This window comes from Strongylocentrotus purpuratus, unplaced genomic scaffold (genome assembly GCF_000002235.5).
Source record: "Strongylocentrotus purpuratus isolate Spur 01 unplaced genomic scaffold, Spur_5.0 spur5_scaffold_4, whole genome shotgun sequence".
Classification (NCBI taxonomy): Eukaryota; Metazoa; Echinodermata; class Echinoidea; order Camarodonta; family Strongylocentrotidae; genus Strongylocentrotus; species Strongylocentrotus purpuratus.
The window spans coordinates 14,020,503-14,030,722 of NW_022145610.1; positions in this window are offsets into that span (position 1 = coordinate 14,020,503).

Genomic DNA, 10,220 nt, shown 5'->3' on the forward strand with positions numbered 1-10,220 from the left:
TAATCGGAGATGAAGGTAGCCCATCCAATGTGTAAAAATTGCCAATTTGATAAGTGTAAGGATCGCATTGTACACATACAACCGCTATACTACACACACGCAATATATTCTTTGTGTATTGTATCCGTCAGGCATGATCAATGCAACGATGGCTGGCTACCAATTAAAATAGGCATGGTGGTCGGATATAATGAGAGTAGATGATGGAGGGGGGGGGGGGGGGGTAAAGCGCAGTACTTAGGGGCAAATCAAAGAATTATACTAAGACCTCACCTCATGTATGTTAGAAATTAAAAAGTTATTATCTTCTTTTGAATTGCAATATATCCCCGCACCATAAGTCATGCATGAATGTTATTTGTCATATGTTATATATTTGAAAGGTGGTACACGATTCAAGCTCTATTTGCTTATGTTTCATCACGTACCTTTGTGTGTTCTTTCTTCAAACTGTATATTAGTTGCAACGTGTCTATGATAAATCATTGTTATATTCTTTTTCATGTAAAGTCAATTCAAATGGATTGTAAAATTGAAATGATTTGTATATTATTTTATATCATTTTTCATGTGATGTTAACTTCAATGAATTGTGAAATTGTGAACATGCATGCATGCATAAATAAATAAATAAATAAATAAATATGCCTTCTCTGGAAAAGGCCGGGGCATTGACTCTTTAAATACCAATCACAGAAACTATTCACCATTATGTCAAGGTCATGTACATATTTTCTATGGATATATTTTTTAATTCTCAACTCTTTACCACTAGCGTCATGTACATTGTCTATGGATAAAGTAGAATATTAACTCTTCACCACCCTACGCTAACTTATCACCCCCTAGCGCCATGTACATTGTCTATGGATAAGCTGGAATATTATAACTCTTCACCACCCTACGCTAACTTTTCACCACCCTATATAGCGCCATGTACATAGTCTATAAACTGGAATATTAACTCTTTACCGTGTTAGTTTGTGTTAGTTATGCCTATGCCTTTACGGTGACCATAATGGTAGGAATATTCCCCAGCAGAGGCCGCACTCCTGGGGGAGTAGGGGCACAGTGCCCCTCCCCCCACTTTTTCAAGCACCCGAAAAGTGCCCCTTTTTACATAGGAATAGTGCTCCTTTTACTCTGATAAGTGCCCTTTTATTTGACACGTGCCCCTTTTCCTTCGACAAGTTCCCATTTTCCATTGCAATAAGTGTCCATTTTCCATTCTCGTAAGTGCCCTCTTTAATCTCTAGTACTAGGGTAGATGTGGAGAATTGGAGACCCTTAAGCACATTTCCATAATTTACAAAACATGAAAAATGTTACACATACAGAAAGTTTTGTTTACTCTTTAGTAACTTCTTCTCTTTATTGGGAAACAAAATTGTGGTCATGATGTAACTGATTAATAACATAAAAATAATTATGACGTCATCACCAAAGGTCTCTCATTACCAACATGCGTAGGTAATAAGGGACAGTTACAAATCAAGACATTTCAAATCAAGACATCAAGACAAAAATGGAATTGTTATAGTTAGTTCAAACACTTTTTGAAAGAGATACAAGCAGCCAATGAACTTACTGTAATTTTGAAACGATTTTGAAAGAAGAAATTAATCCCATGTTATCCGCTTGTTATGCTTTATAATTCATTGATATCACAGTATATAACATATTGCAATTTAGTATTGGCCACCAGCGCCAAAATCAAAATCAACTCTATTTATTTATTGCAAAAGAAAGCCCTTCGTATTATGTACTGGTTCACCATTATTTATCGCACACAAGTCCAATATTTTACAAACTGAAAACCCTTACAGTATTCGACATAAATTCGCTACAATGTTTACTGATCATGTTTAAGTATTTAAAAAATATGCTCCCTCTTTCATTTCAAAACTTTTACACTATGAATAAAGCTATTCACTCTTACCCTACTAGTAATTCCTCAAATTTTCATCTAGTGTACTCGAAATAAATCATAAGACACCATGGTCCTGACCTATGGAACTTTCCTCCAGAATCTATTAAATCATGTTGCTCCCTCTCAGGGCCGTAGCCAGAGTTTGATGTTTAGGGGGGGGGGGGGACACATACATGTAGTTGATCGACGTTCTGGGGAGGGGTCTAAACAATTTCAATTTTTTTTGGGGGGGGTGGGCACGTGCCCCCCCCCCCCCCCCCGTGGCTACGGGCCTGCTCACTCTACTCATTTAAGGCCAAAGTTAAAACGATGTTATTATCAGAATACTCAAGGTAGAATTTCTGTGTCAACTATTCATTGTTTATCATGTCATCTCTTCTTTCATTCGAATCATTATCATCATCATCATCATCGTCTTCATCATCATCATCATCCTCATCTGCATTGTCAATATCACCATCATCGAAATTGTATTTTCAATTACCTATCCGTATCTGCTTAATATGTGTCAATGTATTCATGAGTTTTTGTCTGGGGTTGTCGTTTTATCAAGCAATCTGCTTACAATGACAGTCCTTCTTCCGCAAATAATTGTTTCATGTTTTATAATGTTTGAGGAAACTTAGTATTTATGACATTTTATATAATATATATATATATATATATGTATTTGCTAATTTATGATTCATTGTCAGAAAAATACTTATTGTACTTATATTATTATTGTTATCGAAAAACTGTATGATTACACGAATGCAGAAGAAAATATAATAAAATCAAAATATACTTAAGACCTTAAAGGTCTTTTCAGTCTTCCGTTATGAAAATGTAATTATAACCCTATCAGGATTGGGTTTTTTCCTCTTTATAAGATGTAATTTTTCGCACTGCGACCTCACAAATCTTAACACTTTTCCTCGTTTGCAAATAAATGTTCAGACCATCACACCCAACTGCAAAGCATGATGCATTATGCAATATCTTGTATGGGTATAAAGTGAAACAAATATTGAAATCATCCCTGATAATGTAAACACAATGTAGGGGTATATACCGAAGTCTAAACAATGTCCAAGGGTGTCGATTTGTATCCGTGGTTGGGGGGATGATAGGTGCCAAGATATTTTCTGCAATGGATCAAAGCAACCAAGAGGTAAAGCGTGTGGGCAGGTTGCACCCCCTCCCCAAGCGCGTCGTAGCAAGGATTCATTTTAGGGGGGCGGTAGGTAGTGAGCACGCAAAGCGTGCGATGCGCAAATCTTACAGAGCGCGCGAAGCGCGCTCCTAGGGGGTTGGGTGCAGGGAGGAGTTTCCCTCTGGCCCTCTCCCCCGCGAAGTGCAGAAGCTTTGACGTTTCATTAAATTATTAGATAAAGAAGACGATTCGATGTACATTCTCGACTCTTAATCCTTAATGTTTGAATCAAGTTCCCCTTCCTCCGCGCGTAGCGCGGAAGCTCTGACGTCTCATTAGATTATTAAAGAAAGAAGACGATTTGATGTACCATTCTCGACTTTTAATCTTGTCTGAATTCAGTTCCCCCCCCCCTCCCGCGCGAAACGCGGAAGCTTTACCGTTCGTTAAATTATTAGAGAAAGAAGACGATTCGTTGTACTGTTCTCTATATTAATCCTTGTCTAAATTCAGTTTCCCCACCCCCTCCCGCGCGAAGCGCGGAAGCTTGACGTTTCAATAAATTATTACTCTTAATCTTTGTCTGTATTCATTTTCGCCCATCGAGCGCTAAGCGCGGAAGCTTTACCGTTTCATTAAATTATTAGATAAGGAAGACGATTCGTTGTATCGTGTCCTTGTCTGAATTCAGTTTTCCCCCTCCAACAAGAAGCGCGCAAGCCTTGACGTTTCACTAAATTTTTAGAGAAAGAAGATGATTCGTTGTACTGTTCTCTATATTAATCCTTGTCTGAATTCAGTTTCCCCACATGATGTACGTACGGAACGTTCGTTCGCAAATCGTTGCATGCACAGCCCGAGTGGTGGTTAGCATGGGTTATCTCCCGGCAGTGCTTGTCGCAATAGCTCCCGCAATAGCTTCCGGAAGGGAATTGTATACTAACTGTTAATGTTAACGGCCGCTAATTAGGCCCATTAGTGACTATACAAAATATATGCTTCCTTGATGGTCATCTTGCAAGTAATAACCATTAACTTCTCTCATCATTAATTTTTTCTTATTTTTTTTCTTTGAGGGTGAATTATTGGGGGATGATTGTACAGGCCACCCCCCCCACCTGAAATATTGGGGGGATATATCCCCCATCCCCCCCCTCCCCCCGGGATCGACACCATGACAATGTTATTTCTTTTGAGATTCCCTTTGTAGCCTAGGTGTTTTTTCTTTAGAAAGTGTCCTTTTTTCTTGGTGCCCCGCCCCCCGCCCCCACTTTGAAGTCGCTCGGCCGCCCCTTTTCCCAGTGAGTGGAGACTACAAACTTGCGATTGATTGGAGGACTTACGATTGATTTGGATCAATCGTAACTCTATAAGACGGGGACAACTAAGCTCTCATGAAATTCTCACAATGATACACATCTGAAGTTTGAAAACAATATTAAGACTGCGGACACCAGAATATTTCGAAAACTAATAAACATTTATTGAGAAATTACAGGAAATGCCAATGCATATATGACTTTTTTTTCCTTTCAATTCTATTTTCTCTTCTTCGTTCTCGTAGACATAGCCTCTACGGTAATACATGGCAACATTAGAATAAAGAATCATTACTAGTACTATATAGATCAGGCGCGCCGGAAACAGTTGGGAGGGGGGGGGGGGGTTTGGGGTGGCAAACATTCCAGGGGGCTCACCTTCCAGGGGCAGTGACGTAATGAGAAAAAACGTTCGGAAGGGGGGGGGGCAGACGAAAAAATCTGCATCACCACCAGTCTTACATGTTACATGCAGCTCCCGCGGAACGTTTTTCAAAGTGGAGGGAGTATTAACGATCAGGTAGAGAGCGTAAATTGGCGTAGGGTCCAGGGCATGAGTCTCGGTAGGGGGGTCAAGGGGCTGAGCCCGGAAACTCAGGGGTTTTAGGTATATTACGGTCAGATGAGCATCAAGGGGGCCGCCTTAAGGCCCTTGGTGGGGTTCAGGGCGGAGCCCCCTTAAGCTCTGGGGTTTAAGGCATTTAATTACGGTCAGATGAGCATTTTTTATACCTTATTTGTGACATTGGCAGGTCACTTATTTTTTCTCTCCGTCTTCTTCTTTTTCTCTTTAACATACTTTTTCAAAAAGTGGTGGGGGGGGGTGGGGGGGGAGGCTCGAGCCCAGCCTTTGCAGACCATGACATAAAGGCTTCTAAATAAGCGTATTTCTCGCTCGACTGTAATTTGGGAATTTTCTTATCGTCCTACAAACGCATAAAAAGGTAAGACTTACAAAAAAAATGGAGAAAAAAATACCGTAAAATCATGTCATAACAACAACATTTATAAATTACTGGTATCGAATAAGAAAACACCCCCCCCCCCATCAGTACGCCAGCGTTCGGGGCTCATGTCTTCTCACCCCTATAACAAAAAAACAGACACGCTTTCCCATTTTCGCACAATATGCCATGATATGCGCTATTATAAAGACCTCCATTGATAAATACCGTATAGGTGGCATGCGCAATGTTTATGAAATTTAATTCCTGTGAACGTTTCTTTCTTTGAATGGAATTGTATATGTGATTTAATTCAGGATTTTATTATTGTTATGTTCTTTTGGGTTAAAAATACAAACCAATGTTTACTCCTTTATTTTTTTTTTTTTTTTTTGAGGGGGGGGGGGGGCGTTTTTGTGGGGGGGGGGCAAAATGCGTTTTGTTAACAAATTCGTTGTTATTCACATTCTCTCTAGTATAATTATATGGGAGATAAATTCAATGTTGTACAGTCAGTTTACATCTCAAATGCAGCTGTGCACATATTTAAAACATTAGACATGGCAACCAAGTCACAATGAAAACCACATATTATTAAAAACATTTACGAGACCAGCTTTGCCTTCGTGCTTCATTATGTTGTCATCCCTTTGGAATCAATGTGGAATTGTGTGGAGGTCCTACATAAACAGCACAACAATTTCGCCGTTCATTTCCGATTCTCTTGAATTCATAACGACTGAAATAAGATCCATTCAAGTTGCAAACTTCCGACGAATCAACAGTTTTCCCAGTTGCATGTACCTGCATAAGGTCTTGCGGTACCGCAAAATATTTCGGGATGCCAGGTATATTGAGGTTCATTTGTAAAATATATTCCACATATTACAGAATGTTACAATATATGTTTTCTCTACAGTTGTATTAGAAAAAGATATACAGGCTAGTACAATATAATTTTAAATTCTTCACGATAATATTTTAGAGAGTGCAAGTTTTATAATTTGTTTGATAGTCTGTTAAATGAAGAGGACTGTTTCATTGTTAAATTATCTCACCCGTCTACATATCAAGCCCTATATATTTTTTTAATTTATATAGGCGACAGAAGGGGGATCGCATCTGTTTATTTCAGTTCATCCTCGTGAAGCAATTGCTTATACATAAACCTACCGATCGGAAATAATAAATCTCTTAAAGGTTTTATTTGAACCCCATGATCTCTTTTTCAGCCAACATGAAAGTCTGAAGAACTTTGCAGGAATTGTGAATATGTCACGTATGTCCTATCTGTTAGCAGTGTCCTATAGAATTCAAATTATGCAAGGAAACCTGTTTACTTTTAAGACTTGACCGTCAGACGCTATTGAATAAATGATTGGCTTGCTAAATAGAGCTGTAAGGGGTACATGAGCATTACATGCAGGCACGGATCCAGGATTTCTTAGGGGGGGGGGGCAAATTTGAAATCATGCGAGCCAAATATTGGTACGTTATGGTGACCAGCAGTGACGTAATTGGGAGGGGGTGGGTGCAAGTAGGGGCGAGTTTCCCCCTCCCTCCTCCGCGAAGCGCGGAAGCTTTGACATTTCAAAAAATTATTAGAGAAAGAAGACGATTCGTTGTACCGTTATCGACTCTTAATCTTCGTCTAAATTCAGTTCCCCCCCCCCCCCTCCCGCGCGAAGCTTTTACGTTTCATTAAATCATTAGAGAAAGAAGACGATTCGTTGTATCGTTCTTGACTCTTAATCCTTGTCTAACTTCAGTTCCCCCCCCCCCCCCGTGCGAAGCGCGGAAGCTTTTACGTTCATTAAATCATTAGAGAAAGAAGACGATTCGTTGTACCGTTCTCGACTCTTAATCCTTGTCTAAATTCAGTCTCCTCCCCCTCCTCCCGTGCGAAGCGCGGAAGCTTCGACGTTTCATTTAAATTTTAGAGAAAGAAGACGATTCGTTGTACCGCTCTCGAAAATATTCTTCGTCTGAATTCAGTTTCCCCCCTCCCGCGCTCCCTCGCTACGCGTTTTTTGGGGGACCACCCCACCGCCCCCCTGGCTACGCGCCTGCAGTCAGATGAACCTATGTTGATACCTTGTCTGCCCCCGGAAGTTCAGGGGTTTTAGGCATTTAATTACGGTCAGATGAGCATTATTTTGATACCTAATTGTGACATTTGCAGGTCACTAATTGGCGTGGGGTTCAGGGGGCGGAGCCCCCGGAAACTCAAGGGTTTTAGGCACTCAATTACGGTCAGATGAGTATCAAGGGACCCGCCTTGAGGCTTTTCGTTGGGGTCAGGGGGCAGAGCCCCCGGAAGCTCAGGGGTTTTAGGCGTTTAATTACTGTCAGATGAGCATCTAAGGGCCCGCCTTAGGGCCCTAGGTGGAATCCAGGGGGCTGAGCCCTCGTGGTTTTAGGCATTTAATGTAATCATGGTCAGATGAGCATATTTGATACATCATTATAATGTGTCACTGGCAGTTAACTATTTTTTCTTTCTTGCTCTCTTTCTTTCTATTCTCTTTAATATACTCTTTTTTTTTAAAGTGGGGGGGGGGGGGGAGGCTCGAGGATCCCGATCCCCGCCGTTCCGCGGGCCCTGACATGTAGGCATCTCAAGAAGCATTTTCTTGCCTGGCTGTAAATTTAGGAATTTGTCATTTTCCAACAAACGCATACAAAAGTACAATTTACTTAAAAGTGATGAAAAATCTCGGAAAATTATGTCATTTCAGCATTATTTGTAAACCACCGTTATGGAATTAGAAAAAACCACGTTTGAATTTTATTTCCCCAAAGCCCCCCCCCCCCTCCTTTATCAGTACGCCAGTGCCCCCCCCCCCCGATTTACACCTTGTTGACGAGAAAATTACAACTGATATCCCTTACCTTTCTTCATTCTCTTTTTGCTCTTTCCCTTTCTCTCCTCTTTCCCTTTCCCTTCCCTTCTCTCTCTTTTAAGGTTGCCTGGGGGGGGGGGGGGGAGCGTCATTTTGGCCCCACTCCGCTCCACACATTGTTGACTGATCTCCCCTTCTTTTCTCCCTTTCTTTTCTTCTTCCTCTTTTTTGTTCCCTTTTAGCTCTCCTCTTTTCCTTTTCCTTCCTTCTCTTTTTTTTAACGCGGGGACGGGGGGGGGGGGGAGAGGCAAGGGCCTTTTGCCTCCACCCCCCCCCCCGATCGGGAAAATTGCAACTGATATCCCCCTTCTTTTCTTTTCTTCTTCCTCTTTTTTCTTTCCTTTATCGCATTTTTTCCTTTTTTTCTTTCCCTTTCCTTCCTTCTCTTTTATTTTTTGATTGGGGGAGGGGCAGCAGCCTGGGAGGCAATTCCTTTTGCCCCCCCCCCCCCGATCTCCTTTTCCTCTTTTCTTTTTTCTTCCTCTTTTTTCCCCTTTTCCCTCTTTCCCTTTCCCTTCTTTTCCTTTTCTTTCTCTCCTTTTTTTTCGGGGGGGGGGGGGCAAGGCCCGCTCGCCCCCCTGGATCCGCGCCTCTCTACATGTACTAAATGTACATTTGTCTATTATGTAAAAATCAGACTAATTAAACGAGCGTGCTCGCTAAATTCAATTCGACAACTAATGATCATTATTTTCTCACAAAAAGACATTTTCAAACCTTTTGGTTTTGAGGGAAGTTCTAAATTATTATTATCATTCAAATTACGTTGGAATTTAACCTCGTCATTATTTTTGGCCTGCACATAGGACATAATACCGTTTTAACTTCAATAAACTGTATTGTAATTGGATGGTGAAAAATTAATATTCCAGTTTATCCATAGTCAATGTACATGGCGCTATAGGGTGGTGAAAGTTAGCGTAGGGTGGTGAAGAGTTAATATTCCAGCTTATCCATAGACAATGTACATGACCGTAGGGTGGTGAAAAGTTAGCGTAGGGTGGTGAAAAATTAAATATTCCAGTTTATCCATAGACAATGTACATGGCGCTAGGGTGGTGAAAAGTTAGCGTAGGGTGGTGAAGAGTTAATATTCCACTTTATCCATAGACAATGTACATGACGCTAGGGTGGTGAAAAGTTAGCGTAGGGTGGTGAAGAGTTAATATTCCACTTTATCCATAGACAATGTACATGACGCTAGGGTGGTGAAAAGTTAGCGTAGGGTGGTGAAAAATTAATATTCCGGTTTATCCATAGACAATGTACATGACGCTAGGGTGGTGAAAAGATAGCGTAGGGTGGTGAAGAGTTAATATTCCACTTTATCCATAGACAATGTACATGACGCTAGGGTGGTGAAAAGTTAGCGTAGGGTGGTGAAGAGTTAATAATCCATAGACAATGTACATGACGCTAGGGTGGTGAAAAGTTAGCGTAGGGTGGTGAAGAGTTAATGTTCCAGCTTATCCATAGACAATGTACATAACGGAAGGGTGGTGAAAAGTTAGCGTAGGGTGGTGAAGAGTTATAATATTCCAGCTTATCCATAGACAATGTACATGGCGCTAGGGTGGTGAAAAGTTAGCGTAGGGTGGTGAAGAGTTAATATTCCAGCTTATCCATAGACAATGCACATGACGGAAGGGTGGTGAAAAGTTAGCGTAGGGTGGTGAAGAGTTATATTCCAGCTTATCCATAGATAATGTACATGACGCTATAGGGTGGTGAAAAGTTAGCGTAGGGTGGTGAAGAGTTAATATTCCAGCTTATCCATAGACAATGCACATGACGGTAGGGTGGTGAAAAGTTAGCGTAGGGTGGTGAAGAGTTAATATTCCACTTTATCCATAGACAATGTACATGACGGTAGGGTGGTGAAAAGTTAGCGTAGGGTGGTGAAGAGTTAATATTCCAGCTTATCCATAGACAATGTACATGACGGAAGGGTGGTGAAAAGTTAGCGTAGGGTGGTGAAGAGTTAATATT